Below are 15,766 nucleotides of genomic sequence, written 5' to 3'. Positions count from 1 at the left end.
GAAAGTTCTGGAATCTGAGAGGAGCCACAAATTTCCTTCCACCCAGCGTTCCCCCAAGTCTCCCGATAAAAATGATACCTCACTTGTGTGGGTAGGCCTAGCGCCCGCGACAGGAAACGCCCCAAAGCGCAACGTGGACGCATCCAAATTTTTTGAAAGAAAACAGAGGTGTTTTTTGCGAAGTGCCTACCTGTAGATTTTGGCCTCTAGCTCAGCCGGCACCTAGGGAAACCTACCAAACCTGTGCATTTCTGAAAACTAGAGACCTAGGGGAATCCAAGGAGGGGTGACTTGCGGGGCTCGGACCAGGTTCTGTTACCCAGAATCCTTTTCAAACCTCAAAATGTGGCTAAAAAAACACATGTTCCTCACATTTCTGTGGCAGAAAGTTCTGGAATCTGAGAGGAGCCACAAATTTCCTTCCACCCAGCGTTCCCCCAAGTCTCCCGATAAAAATGATACCTCACTTGTGTGAGTAGGCCTAGCGCCCGCGACAGGAAACGCCCCAAAGCGCAACGTGGACACATCCAAATTTTTGGAAGAAAACAGAGGTGTTTTTTGCGAAGTGCCTACCTGTAGATTTTGGCCTCTAGATCAGCCGGCACCTAGGGAAACCTACCAAACCTGTGCATTTCTGAAAACTAGAGACCTAGGGGAATCCAAGGAGGGGTGACTTGCGGAGCTCGGACCAGGGTCTGTTACCCAGAATCCCTTGCAAACCTCAAAATTTGGCTAATATACCACATGTTCATCAAATTTCTGTGGCAGAAAGTTCGGGAATCTGAGAGGAGCCACAAATTTCCTTCCACCCAGCGTTCCCCCAAGTCTCCCAATAAAAATGATACCTCACTTGTGTGGGTAGGCCTAGCGCCCACGACAGGAAACGCCCCAAAGCGCAACGTGGACACATCCACATTTTTGGAAGAAAACAGAGGTGTTTTTTGAGAAGTGCCTACCTGCAGATTTTGGCCTCTAGCTCATCCGGCACCTAGGGAAACCTACCAAACCTGTGCATTTCTGAAAACTAGAGACCTAGGGGAATCCAAGGAGGGGTGACTTGCGGAGCTCGGACCAGGGTCTGTTACCCAGAATCCTTTGCAAACCTCAAAATTTGGCTAATATACCACATGTTCCTCAAATTTCTGTGGCAGAAAGTTCGGGAATCTGAGAGGAGCCACAAATTTCCTTCCACCCAGCGTTCCCCCAAGTCTCCCGATAAAAATGATACCTCACTTGTGTGAGTAGGCCTAGCGCCCGCGACAGGAAACGCCCCAAAGCGCAACGTGGACACATCCAAATTTTTGGAAGAAAACAGAGGTGTTTTTTGCGAAGTGCCTACCTGTAGATTTTGGCCTCTAGATCAGCCGGCACCTAGGGAAACCTACCAAACCTGTGCATTTCTGAAAACTAGAGACCTAGGGGAATCCAAGGAGGGGTGACTTGCGGGGCTCGGACCAGGGTCTGTTACCCAGAATCCTTTGCAAACCTCAAAATTTGGCTAAAAAACCACATGTTCCTCACATTTCTGTGGCAGAAAGTTCGGGAATCTGAAAGGAACCACAAATTTCCTTCCACCCAGCGTTCCCCCAAGTCTCCCAATAAAAATGATACCTCACTTGTGTGGGTAGGCCTAGCGCCCACGACAGGAAACGCCCCAAAGCGCAACGTGGACACATCCACATTTTTGGAAGAAAACAGAGGTGTTTTTTGAGAAGTGCCTACCTGCAGATTTTGGCCTCTAGCTCATCCGGCACCTAGGGAAACCTACCAAACCTGTGCATTTCTGAAAACTAGAGACCTAGGGGAATCCAAGGAGGGGTGACTTGCGGAGCTCGGACCAGGGTCTGTTACCCAGAATCCTTTGCAAACCTCAAAATTTGGCTAATATACCACATGTTCCTCAAATTTCTGTGGCAGAAAGTTCGGGAATCTGAGAGGAGCCACAAATTTCCTTCCACCCAGCGTTCCCCCAAGTCTCCCGATAAAAATGATACCTCACTTGTGTGAGTAGGCCTAGCGCCCGCGACAGGAAACGCCCCAAAGCGCAACGTGGACACATCCAAATTTTTGGAAGAAAACAGAGGTGTTTTTTGCGAAGTGCCTACCTGTAGATTTTGGCCTCTAGATCAGCCGGCACCTAGGGAAACCTACCAAACCTGTGCATTTCTGAAAACTAGAGACCTAGGGGAATCCAAGGAGGGGTGACTTGCAGGGCTCGGACCAGGGTCTGTTACCCAGAATCCTTTGCAAACCTCAAAATTTGGCTAAAAAACCACATGTTCCTCACATTTCTGTGGCAGAAAGTTCGGGAATCTGAAAGGAGCCACAAATTTCCTTCCACCCAGCGTTCCCCCAAGTCTCCCAATAAAAATTATACCTCACTTGTGTGGGTAGGCCTAGCGCCCACGACAGGAAACGCCCCAAAGCGCAACGTGGACACATCCAAATTTTTGGAAGAAAACAGAGGTGTTTTTTGCGAAGTGCCTACCTGTAGATTTTGGCCTCTAGCTCAGCCGGCACCTAGGGAAACCTACCAAACCTGTGCCTTTCTGAAAACTAGAGACCTAGGGGAATCCAATGAGGGGTGACTTGCGGAGCTCGGACCAGGTTCTGTTACCCAGAATCCTTAGCAAACCTCAAAATTTGGCTAAATAAACACATGTTCCTCAAATTTCTGTGGCAGAAAGTTCTGGAATCTGAGAGGAGCCACAAATTTCCTTCCACCCAGCGTTCCCCCAAGTCTCCCGATAAAAATGATACCTCACTTGTGTGAGTAGGCCTAGCGCCCGCGACAGGAAACGCCCCAAAGCGCAACGTGGACACATCCACATTTTTGGAAGAAAACAGAGGTGTTTTTTGCGAAGTGCCTACCTGTAGATTTTGGCCTCTAGATCAGCCGGCACCTAGGGAAACCTACCAAACCTGTGCATTTCTGAAAACTAGAGACCTAGGGGAATCCAAGGAGGGGTGACTTGCGGGGCTCAGACCAGGTTCTGTTACCCAGAATCCTTTTCAAACCTCAAAATTTGGCTAAAAAAACACATGTTCCTCACATTTCTGTGGCAGAAAGTTCTGGAATCTGAGAGGAGCCACAAATTTCCTTCCACCCAGCGTTCCCCCAAGTCTCCCGATAAAAATGATACCTCACTTGTGTGAGTAGGCTTAGCGCCCGCGACAGGAAACGCCCCAAAGCGCAACGTGGACACATCCAAATTTTTGGAAGAAAACAGAGGTGTTTTTTGCGAAGTGCCTACCTGTAGATTTTGGCCTCTAGATCAGCCGGCACCTAGGGAAACCTACCAAACCTGTGCATTTCTGAAAACTAGAGACCTAGGGGAATCCAAGGAGGGGTGACTTGCGGAGCTCGGACCAGGGTCTGTTACCCAGAATCCCTTGCAAACCTCAAAATTTGGCTAATATACCACATGTTCATCAAATTTCTGTGGCAGAAAGTTCGGGAATCTGAGAGGAGCCACAAATTTCCTTCCACCCAGCGTTCCCCCAAGTCTCCCAATAAAAATGATACCTCACTTGTGTGGGTAGGCCTAGCGCCCACGACAGGAAACGCCCCAAAGCGCAACGTGGACACATCCACATTTTTGGAAGAAAACAGAGGTGTTTTTTGAGAAGTGCCTACCTGCAGATTTTGGCCTCTAGCTCATCCGGCACCTAGGGAAACCTACCAAACCTGTGCATTTCTGAAAACTAGAGACCTAGGGGAATCCAAGGAGGGGTGACTTGCGGAGCTCGGACCAGGGTCTGTTACCCAGAATCCTTTGCAAACCTCAAAATTTGGCTAATATACCACATGTTCCTCAAATTTCTGTGGCAGAAAGTTCGGGAATCTGAGAGGAGCCACAAATTTCCTTCCACCCAGCGTTCCCCCAAGTCTCCCGATAAAAATGATACCTCACTTGTGTGAGTAGGCCTAGCGCCCGCGACAGGAAACGCCCCAAAGCGCAACGTGGACACATCCAAATTTTTGGAAGAAAACAGAGGTGTTTTTTGCGAAGTGCCTACCTGTAGATTTTGGCCTCTAGATCAGCCGGCACCTAGGGAAACCTACCAAACCTGTGCATTTCTGAAAACTAGAGACCTAGGGGAATCCAAGGAGGGGTGACTTGCAGGGCTCGGACCAGGGTCTGTTACCCAGAATCCTTTGCAAACCTCAAAATTTGGCTAAAAAACCACATGTTCCTCACATTTCTGTGGCAGAAAGTTCGGGAATCTGAAAGGAGCCACAAATTTCCTTCCACCCAGCGTTCCCCCAAGTCTCCCAATAAAAATGATACCTCACTTGTGTGGGTAGGCCTAGCGCCCACGACAGGAAACGCCCCAAAGCGCAACGTGGACACATCCAAATTTTTTGAAGAAAACAGAGGTGTTTTTTGCGAAGTGCCTACCTGTAGATTTTGGCCTCTAGCTCAGCCGGCACCTAGGGAAACCTACCAAACCTGTGCCTTTCTGAAAACTAGAGACCTAGGGGAATCCAATGAGGGGTGACTTGCGGAGCTCGGACCAGGTTCTGTTACCCAGAATCCTTTGCAAACCTCAAAATTTGGCTAAATAAACACATGTTCCTCAAATTTCTGTGGCAGAAAGTTCTGGAATCTGAGAGGAGCCACAAATTTCCTTCCACCCAGCGTTCCCCCAAGTCTCCCGATAAAAATGATACCTCACTTGTGTGAGTAGGCCTAGCGCCCGCGACAGGAAACGCCCCAAAGCGCAACGTGGACACATCCACATTTTTGGAAGAAAACAGAGGTGTTTTTTGCGAAGTGCCTACCTGTAGATTTTGGCCTCTAGATCAGCCGGCACCTAGGGAAACCTACCAAACCTGTGCATTTCTGAAAACTAGAGACCTAGGGGAATCCAAGGAGGGGTAACTTGCAGGGCTCGGACCAGGGTCTGTTACCCAGAATCCTTTGCAAACCTCAAAATTTGGCTAAAAAAACACATGTTCCTCACATTTCTGTGGCAGAAAGTTCGGGAATCTGAAAGGAGCCACAAATTTCCTTCCACCCAGCGTTCCCCCAAGTCTCCCAATAAAAATGATACCTCACTTGTGTGGGTAGGCCTAGCGCCCACGACAGGAAACGCCCCAAAGCGCAACGTGGACACATCCAAATGTTTGGAAGAAAACAGAGGTGTTTTTTGCGAAGTGCCTACCTGTAGATTTTGGCCTCTAGCTCAGCAGGCATCTAGGGAAACCTACCAAACCTGTGCCTTTCTGAAAACTAGAGACCTAGGGGAATCCAAGGAGGGGTGACTTGCGGAGCTCGGATCAGGTTCTGTTACCCAGAATCCTTAGCAAACCTCAAAATTTGGCTAAATAAACACATGTTCCTCAAATTTCTGTGGCAGAAAGTTCTGGAATCTGAGAGGAGCCACAAATTTCCTTCCACCCAGCGTTCCCCCAAGTCTCCCGATAAAAATGATACCTCACTTGTGTGAGTAGGCCTAGCGCCCGCGACAGGAAACGCCCCAAAGCGCAACGTGGACACATCCACATTTTTGGAAGAAAACAGAGGTGTTTTTTGCGAAGTGCCTACCTGTAGATTTTGGCCTCTAGATCAGCCGGCACCTAGGGAAACCTACCAAACCTGTGCATTTCTGAAAACTAGAGACCTAGGGGAATCCAAGGAGGGGTGACTTGCAGGGCTCGGACCAGGGTCTGTTACCCAGAATCCTTTGCAAACCTCAAAATTTGGCTAAAAAAACACATGTTCCTCACATTTCTGTGGCAGAAAGTTCGGGAATCTGAAAGGAGCCACAAATTTCCTTCCACCCAGCGTTCCCCCAAGTCTCCCAATAAAAATGATACCTCACTTGTGTGGGTAGGCCTAGCGCCCACGACAGGAAACGCCCCAAAGCGCAACGTGGACACATCCAAATGTTTGGAAGAAAACAGAGGTGTTTTTTGCGAAGTGCCTACCTGTAGATTTTGGCCTCTAGCTCAGCAGGCATCTAGGGAAACCTACCAAACCTGTGCCTTTCTGAAAACTAGAGACCTAGGGGAATCCAAGGAGGGGTGACTTGCGGAGCTCGGACCAGGTTCTGTTACCCAGAATCCTTAGCAAACCTCAAAATTTGGCTAAATAAACACATGTTTCTCAAATTTCTGTGGCAGAAAGTTCTGGAATCTGAGAGGAGCCACAAATTTCCTTCCACCCAGCGTTCCCCCAAGTCTCCCGATAAAAATGATACCTCACTTGTGTGGGTAGGCCTAGCGCCCGTGACAGGAAACGCCCCAAAGCGCAACGTGGACGCATCCAAATTTTTTGAAAGAAAACAGAGGTGTTTTTTGCGAAGTGCCTACCTGTAGATTTTGGCCTCTAGCTCAGCCGGCACCTAGGGAAACCTACCACACCTGTGCATTTCTGAAAACTAGAGACCTAGGGGAATCCAAGGAGGGGTGACTTGCGGGGCTCGGACCAGGTTCTGTTACCCAGAATCCTTTTCAAACCTCAAAATTTGGCTAAAAAAACACATGTTCCTCACATTTCTGTGGCAGAAAGTTCTGGAATCTGAGAGGAGCCACAAATTTCCTTCCACCCAGTGTTCCCCCAAGTCTCCTGATAAAAATAATACCTCACTTGTGTGGGTAGGCCTTACGCCCGCGACAGGAAACGCCCCAAAGCGCAACGTGGACACATCCACATTTTTGGAAGAAAACAGAGGTGTTTTTTGAGAAGTGCCTACCTGCAGATTTTGGCCTCTAGCTCATCCGGCACCTAGGGAAACCTACCAAACCTGTGCATTTCTGAAAACTAGAGACCTAGGGGAATCCAAGGAGGGGTGACTTGCGGAGCTCGGACCAGGGTCTGTTACCCAGAATCCTTTGCAAACCTCAAAATTTGGCTAATATACCACATGTTCCTCAAATTTCTGTGGCAGAAAGTTCGGGAATCTGAGAGGAGCCAAAAATTTCCTTCCACCCAGCGTTCCCCCAAGTCTCCCGATAAAAATGATACCTCACTTGTGTGAGTAGGCCTAGCGCCCGCGACAGGAAACGCCCCAAAGCGCAACGTGGACACATCCAAATTTTTGGAAGAAAACAGAGGTGTTTTTTGCGAAGTGCCTACCTGTAGATTTTGGCCTCTAGATCAGCCGGCACCTAGGGAAACCTACCAAACCTGTGCATTTCTGAAAACTAGAGACCTAGGGGAATCCAAGGAGGGGTGACTTGCAGGGCTCGGACCAGGGTCTGTTACCCAGAATCCTTTGCAAACCTCAAAATTTGGCTAAAAAACCACATGTTCCTCACATTTCTGTGGCAGAAAGTTCGGGAATCTGAAAGGAGCCACAAATTTCCTTCCACCCAGCGTTCCCCCAAGTCTCCCAATAAAAATGATACCTCACTTGTGTGGCTAGGCCTAGCGCCCACGACAGGAAACGCCCCAAAGCGCAACGTGGACACATCCAAATTTTTGGAAGAAAACAGAGGTGTTTTTTGCGAAGTGCCTACCTGTAGATTTTGGCCTCTAGCTCAGCCGGCACCTAGGGAAACCTACCAAACCTGTGCCTTTCTGAAAACTAGAGACCTAGGGGAATCCAATGAGGGGTGACTTGCGGAGCTCGGTCCAGGTTCTGTTACCCAGAATCCTTTGCAAACCTCAAAATTTGGCTAAATAAACACATGTTCCTCAAATTTCTGTGGCAGAAAGTTCTGGAATCTGAGAGGAGCCACAAATTTCCTTCCACCCAGCGTTCCCCCAAGTCTCCCGATAAAAATGATACCTCACTTGTGTGAGTAGGCCTAGCGCCCGCGACAGGAAACGCCCCAAAGCGCAACGTGGACACATCCACATTTTTGGAAGAAAACAGAGGTGTTTTTTGCGAAGTGCCTACCTGTAGATTTTGGCCTCTAGATCAGCCGGCACCTAGGGAAACCTACCAAACCTGTGCATTTCTGAAAACTAGAGACCTAGGGGAATCCAAGGAGGGGTGACTTGCAGGGCTCGGACCAGGGTCTGTTACCCAGAATCCTTTGCAAACCTCAAAATTTGGCTAAAAAACCACATGTTCCTCACATTTCTGTGGCAGAAAGTTCGGGAATCTGAAAGGAGCCACAAATTTCCTTCCACCCAGCGTTCCCCCAAGTCTCCCAATAAAAATGATACCTCACTTGTGTGGGTAGGCCTAGCGCCCACGACAGGAAACGCCCCAAAGCGCAACGTGGACACATCCAAATGTTTGGAAGAAAACAGAGGTGTTTTTTGCGAAGTGCCTACCTGTAGATTTTGGCCTCTAGCTCAGCAGGCATCTAGGGAAACCTACCAAACCTGTGCCTTTCTGAAAACTAGAGACCTAGGGGAATCCAAGGAGGGGTGACTTGCGGAGCTCGGACCAGGTTCTGTTACCCAGAATCCTTAGCAAACCTCAAAATTTGGCTAAATAAACACATGTTCCTCAAATTTCTGTGGCAGAAAGTTCTGGAATCTGAGAGGAGCCACAAATTTCCTTCCACCCAGCGTTCCCCCAAGTCTCCCGATAAAAATGATACCTCACTTGTGTGAGTAGGCCTAGCGCCCGCGACAGGAAACGCCCCAAAGCGCAACGTGGACACATCCACATTTTTGGAAGAAAACAGAGGTGTTTTTTGCGAAGTGCCTACCTGTAGATTTTGGCCTCTAGATCAGCCGGCACCTAGGGAAACCTACCAAACCTGTGCATTTCTGAAAACTAGAGACCTAGGGGAATCCAAGGAGGGGTGACTTGCAGGGCTCGGACCAGGGTCTGTTACCCAGAATCCTTTGCAAACCTCAAAATTTGGCTAATATACCACATGTTCCTCAAATTTCTGTGGCAGAAAGTTCGGGAATCTGAGAGGAGCCACAAATTTCCTTCCACCCAGCGTTCCCCCAAGTCTCCCGATAAAAATGATACCTCACTTGTGTGGGTAGGCCTAGCGCCCGTGACAGGAAACGCCCCAAAGCGCAACGTGGACACATCCAAATTTTTGGAAGAAAACAGAGGTGTTTTTTGCGAAGTGCCTACCTGTAGATTTTGGCCTCTAGCTCAGCCGGCACCTAGGGAAACCTACCAAACCTGTGCATTTCTGAAAACTAGAGACCTAGGGGAATCCAAGGAGGGGTGACTTGCGGGGCTTGGACCAGGTTCTGTTACCCAGAATCCTTTGCAAACCGCAAAATTTGGCTAAAAAAAACACATGTTCCTCACATTTCTGTGGCAGAAAGTTCTGGAATCTGAGAGGAGCCACAAATTTCCTTCCACCCAGCGTTTCCCCAAGTCTCCCGATAAAAATGATACCTCACTTGTGTGAGTAGGCCTAGCGCCCGCGACAGGAAACGCCCCAAAGCGCAACGTGGACACATCCAAATTTTTGGAAGAAAACAGAGGTGTTTTTTGCGAAGTGCCTACCTGTAGATTTTGGCCTCTAGATCAGCCGGCACCTAGGGAAACCTACCAAACCTGTGCATTTCTGAAAACTAGAGACCTAGGGGAATCCAAGGAGGGGTGACTTGCAGGGCTCGGACCAGGGTCTGTTACCCAGAATCCTTTGCAAACCTCAAAATTTGGCTAAAAAAACACATGTTCCTCACATTTCTGTGGCAGAAAGTTCGGGAATCTGAAAGGAGCCACAAATTTCCTTCCACCCAGCGTTCCCCCAAGTCTCCCAATAAAAATGATACCTCACTTGTGTGGGTAGGCCTAGCGCCCACGACAGGAAACGCCCCAAAGCGCAACGTGGACACATCCAAATGTTTGGAAGAAAACAGAGGTGTTTTTTGCGAAGTGCCTACCTGTAGATTTTGGCCTCTAGCTCAGCAGGCATCTAGGGAAACCTACCAAACCTGTGCCTTTCTGAAAACTAGAGACCTAGGGGAATGCAAGGAGGGGTGACTTGCGGAGCTCGGACCAGGTTCTGTTACCCAGAATCCTTAGCAAACCTCAAAATTTGGCTAAATAAACACATGTTCCTCAAATTTCTGTGGCAGAAAGTTCTGGAATCTGAGAGGAGCCACAAATTTCCTTCCACCCAGCGTTCCCCCAAGTCTCCCGATAAAAATGATACCTCACTTGTGTGGGTAGGCCTAGCGCCCGTGACAGGAAACGCCCCAAAGCGCAACGTGGACGCATCCAAATTTTTTGAAAGAAAACAGAGGTGTTTTTTGCGAAGTGCCTACCTGTAGATTTTGGCCTCTAGCTCAGCCGGCACCTAGGGAAACCTACCACACCTGTGCATTTCTGAAAACTAGAGACCTAGGGGAATCCAAGGAGGGGTGACTTGCGGGGCTCGGACCAGGTTCTGTTACCCAGAATCCTTTTCAAACCTCAAAATTTGGCTAAAAAAACACATGTTCCTCACATTTCTGTGGCAGAAAGTTCTGGAATCTGAGAGGAGCCACAAATTTCCTTCCACCCAGTGTTCCCCCAAGTCTCCTGATAAAAATAATACCTCACTTGTGTGGGTAGGCCTTACGCCCGCGACAGGAAACGCCCCAAAGCGCAACGTGGACACATCCACATTTTTGGAAGAAAACAGAGGTGTTTTTTGAGAAGTGCCTACCTGCAGATTTTGGCCTCTAGCTCATCCGGCACCTAGGGAAACCTACCAAACCTGTGCATTTCTGAAAACTAGAGACCTAGGGGAATCCAAGGAGGGGTGACTTGCAGAGCTCGGACCAGGGTCTGTTACCCAGAATCCTTTGCAAACCTCAAAATTTGGCTAATATACCACATGTTCCTCAAATTTCTGTGGCAGAAAGTTCGGGAATCTGAGAGGAGCCAAAAATTTCCTTCCACCCAGCGTTCCCCCAAGTCTCCCGATAAAAATGATACCTCACTTGTGTGAGTAGGCCTAGCGCCCGCGACAGGAAACGCCCCAAAGCGCAACGTGGACACATCCAAATTTTTGGAAGAAAACAGAGGTGTTTTTTGCGAAGAGCCTACCTGTAGATTTTGGCCTCTAGATCAGCCGGCACCTAGGGAAACCTACCAAACCTGTGCATTTCTGAAAACTAGAGACCTAGGGGAATCCAAGGAGGGGTGACTTGCAGGGCTCGGACCAGGGTCTGTTACCCAGAATCCTTTGCAAACCTCAAAATTTGGCTAAAAAAACACATGTTCCTCACATTTCTGTGGCAGAAAGTTCGGGAATCTGAAAGGAGCCACAAATTTCCTTCCACCCAGCGTTCCCCCAAGTCTCCCAATAAAAATGATACCTCACTTGTGTGGCTAGGCCTAGCGCCCACAACAGGAAACGCCCCAAAGCGCAACGTGGACACATCCAAATTTTTGGAAGAAAACAGAGGTGTTTTTTGCGAAGTGCCTACCTGTAGATTTTGGCCTCTAGCTCAGCCGGCACCTAGGGAAACCTACCAAACCTGTGCCTTTCTGAAAACTAGAGACCTAGGGGAATCCAATGAGGGGTGACTTGCGGAGCTCGGACCAGGTTCTGTTACCCAGAATCCTTTGCAAACCTCAAAATTTGGCTAAATAAACACATGTTCCTCAAATTTCTGTGGCAGAAAGTTCTGGAATCTGAGAGGAGCCACAAATTTCCTTCCACCCAGCGTTCCCCCAAGTCTCCTGATAAAAATGATACCTCACTTGTGTGAGTAGGCCTAGCGCCCACGACAGGAAACGCCCCAAAGCGCAACGTGGACACATCCAAATTTTTGGAAGAAAACAGAGGTGTTTTTTGCGAAGTGCCTACCTGTAGATTTTGGCCTCTAGATCAGCCGGCACCTAGGGAAACCTACCAAACCTGTGCATTTCTGAAAACTAGAGACCTAGGGGAATCCAAGGAGGGGTGACTTGCAGGGCTCGGACCAGGGTCTGTTACCCAGAATCCTTTGCAAACCTCAAAATTTGGCTAAAAAAACACATGTTCCTCACATTTCTGTGGCAGAAAGTTCGGGAATCTGAAAGGAGCCACAAATTTCCTTCCACCCAGCGTTCCCCCAAGTCTCCCAATAAAAATGATACCTCACTTGTGTGGGTAGGCCTAGCGCCCACGACAGGAAACGCCCCAAAGCGCAACGTGGACACATCCAAATGTTTGGAAGAAAACAGAGGTGTTTTTTGCGAAGTGCCTACCTGTAGATTTTGGCCTCTAGCTCAGCAGGCATCTAGGGAAACCTACCAAACCTGTGCCTTTCTGAAAACTAGAGACCTAGGGGAATCCAAGGAGGGGTGACTTGCGGAGCTCGGACCAGGTTCTGTTACCCAGAATCCTTTGCAAACCTCAAAATTTGGCTAAATAAACACATGTTCCTCAAATTTCTGTGGCAGAAAGTTCTGGAATCTGAGAGGAGCCACAAATTTCCTTCCACCCAGCGTTCCCCCAAGTCTCCCGATAAAAATGATACCTCACTTGTGTGGGTAGGCCTAGCGCCCGTGACAGGAAACGCCCCAAAGCGCAACGTGGACGCATCCAAATTTTTTGAAAGAAAACAGAGGTGTTTTTTGAGAAGTGCCTACCTGCAGATTTTGGCCTCTAGCTCATCCGGCACCTAGGGAAACCTACCAAACCTGTGCATTTCTGAAAACTAGAGACCTAGGGGAATCCAAGGAGGGGTGACTTGCGGAGCTCGGACCAGGGTCTGTTACCCAGAATCCTTTGCAAACCTCAAAATTTGGCTAATATACCACATGTTCCTCAAATTTCTGTGGCAGAAAGTTCGGGAATCTGAGAGGAGCCAAAAATTTCCTTCCACCCAGCGTTCCCCCAAGTCTCCCGATAAAAATGATACCTCACTTGTGTGAGTAGGCCTAGCGCCCGCGACAGGAAACGCCCCAAAGCGCAACGTGGACACATCCAAATTTTTGGAAGAAAACAGAGGTGTTTTTTGCGAAGAGCCTACCTGTAGATTTTGGCCTCTAGATCAGCCGGCACCTAGGGAAACCTACCAAACCTGTGCATTTCTGAAAACTAGAGACCTAGGGGAATCCAAGGAGGGGTGACTTGCAGGGCTCGGACCAGGGTCTGTTACCCAGAATCCTTTGCAAACCTCAAAATTTGGCTAAAAAAACACATGTTCCTCACATTTCTGTGGCAGAAAGTTCGGGAATCTGAAAGGAGCCACAAATTTCCTTCCACCCAGCGTTCCCCCAAGTCTCCCAATAAAAATGATACCTCACTTGTGTGGCTAGGCCTAGCGCCCACGACAGGAAACGCCCCAAAGCGCAACGTGGACACATCCAAATTTTTGGAAGAAAACAGAGGTGTTTTTTGCGAAGTGCCTACCTGTAGATTTTGGCCTCTAGCTCAGCCGGCACCTAGGGAAACCTACCAAACCTGTGCCTTTCTGAAAACTAGAGACCTAGGGGAATCCAATGAGGGGTGACTTGCGGAGCTCGGACCAGGTTCTGTTACCCAGAATCCTTTGCAAACCTCAAAATTTGGCTAAATAAACACATGTTCCTCAAATTTCTGTGGCAGAAAGTTCTGGAATCTGAGAGGAGCCACAAATTTCCTTCCACCCAGCGTTCCCCCAAGTCTCCCGATAAAAATGATACCTCACTTGTGTGGGTAGGCCTAGCGCCCGTGACAGGAAACGCCCCAAAGCGCAACGTGGACGCATCCAAATTTTTTGAAAGAAAACAGAGGTGTTTTTTGCGAAGTGCCTACCTGTAGATTTTGGCCTCTAGCTCAGCCGGCACCTAGGGAAACCTACCACACCTGTGCATTTCTGAAAACTAGAGACCTAGGGGAATCCAAGGAGGGGTGACTTGCGGGGCTCGGACCAGGTTCTGTTACCCAGAATCCTTTTCAAACCTCAAAATTTGGCTAAAAAAACACATGTTCCTCACATTTCTGTGGCAGAAAGTTCTGGAATCTGAGAGGAGCCACAAATTTCCTTCCACCCAGTGTTCCCCCAAGTCTCCTGATAAAAATAATACCTCACTTGTGTGGGTAGGCCTTACGCCCGCGACAGGAAACGCCCCAAAGCGCAACGTGGACACATCCACATTTTTGGAAGAAAACAGAGGTGTTTTTTGAGAAGTGCCTACCTGCAGATTTTGGCCTCTAGCTCATCCGGCACCTAGGGAAACCTACCAAACCTGTGCATTTCTGAAAACTAGAGACCTAGGGGAATCCAAGGAGGGGTGACTTGCGGAGCTCGGACCAGGGTCTGTTACCCAGAATCCTTTGCAAACCTCAAAATTTGGCTAATATACCACATGTTCCTCAAATTTCTGTGGCAGAAAGTTCGGGAATCTGAGAGGAGCCAAAAATTTCCTTCCACCCAGCGTTCCCCCAAGTCTCCCAATAAAAATGATACCTCACTTGTGTGGCTAGGCCTAGCGCCCACGACAGGAAACGCCCCAAAGCGCAACGTGGACACATCCAAATTTTTGGAAGAAAACAGAGGTGTTTTTTGCGAAGTGCCTACCTGTAGATTTTGGCCTCTAGCTCAGCCGGCACCTAGGGAAACCTACCAAACCTGTGCCTTTCTGAAAACTAGAGACCTAGGGGAATCCAATGAGGGGTGACTTGCGGAGCTCGGACCAGGTTCTGTTACCCAGAATCCTTTGCAAACCTCAAAATTTGGCTAAATAAACACATGTTCCTCAAATTTCTGTGGCAGAAAGTTCTGGAATCTGAGAGGAGCCACAAATTTCCTTCCACCCAGCGTTCCCCCAAGTCTCCCGATAAAAATGATACCTCACTTGTGTGGGTAGGCCTAGCGCCCGTGACAGGAAACGCCCCAAAGCGCAACGTGGACGCATCCAAATTTTTTGAAAGAAAACAGAGGTGTTTTTTGCGAAGTGCCTACCTGTAGATTTTGGCCTCTAGCTCAGCCGGCACCTAGGGAAACCTACCACACCTGTGCATTTCTGAAAACTAGAGACCTAGGGGAATCCAAGGAGGGGTGACTTGCGGGGCTCGGACCAGGTTCTGTTACCCAGAATCCTTTTCAAACCTCAAAATTTGGCTAAAAAAACACATGTTCCTCACATTTCTGTGGCAGAAAGTTCTGGAATCTGAGAGGAGCCACAAATTTCCTTCCACCCAGTGTTCCCCCAAGTCTCCTGATAAAAATAATACCTCACTTGTGTGGGTAGGCCTTACGCCCGCGACAGGAAACGCCCCAAAGCGCAACGTGGACACATCCACATTTTTGGAAGAAAACAGAGGTGTTTTTTGAGAAGTGCCTACCTGCAGATTTTGGCCTCTAGCTCATCCGGCACCTAGGGAAACCTACCAAACCTGTGCATTTCTGAAAACTAGAGACCTAGGGGAATCCAAGGAGGGGTGACTTGCGGAGCTCGGACCAGGGTCTGTTACCCAGAATCCTTTGCAAACCTCAAAATTTGGCTAATATACCACATGTTCCTCAAATTTCTGTGGCAGAAAGTTCGGGAATCTGAGAGGAGCCAAAAATTTCCTTCCACCCAGCGTTCCCCCAAGTCTCCCGATAAAAATGATACCTCACTTGTGTGAGTAGGCCTAGCGCCCGCGAGAGGAAACGCCCCAAAGCGCAACGTGGACACATCCAAATTTTTGGAAGAAAACAGAGGTGTTTTTTGCGAAGAGCCTACCTGTAGATTTTGGCCTCTAGATCAGCCGGCACCTAGGGAAACCTACCAAACCTGTGCATTTCTGAAAACTAGAGACCTAGGGGAATCCAAGGAGGGGTGACTTGCAGGGCTCGGACCAGGGTCTGTTACCCAGAATCCTTTGCAAACCTCAAAATTTGGCTAAAAAAACACATGTTCCTCACATTTCTGTGGCAGAAAGTTCGGGAATCTGAAAGGAGCCACAAATTTCCTTCCACCCAGCGTTCCCCCA

This window comes from Pleurodeles waltl, chromosome 1_1 (genome assembly GCF_031143425.1).
Source record: "Pleurodeles waltl isolate 20211129_DDA chromosome 1_1, aPleWal1.hap1.20221129, whole genome shotgun sequence".
Taxonomy (NCBI): domain Eukaryota; kingdom Metazoa; phylum Chordata; class Amphibia; order Caudata; family Salamandridae; genus Pleurodeles; species Pleurodeles waltl.
Note: the sequence above shows the minus strand (reverse complement) of the source record.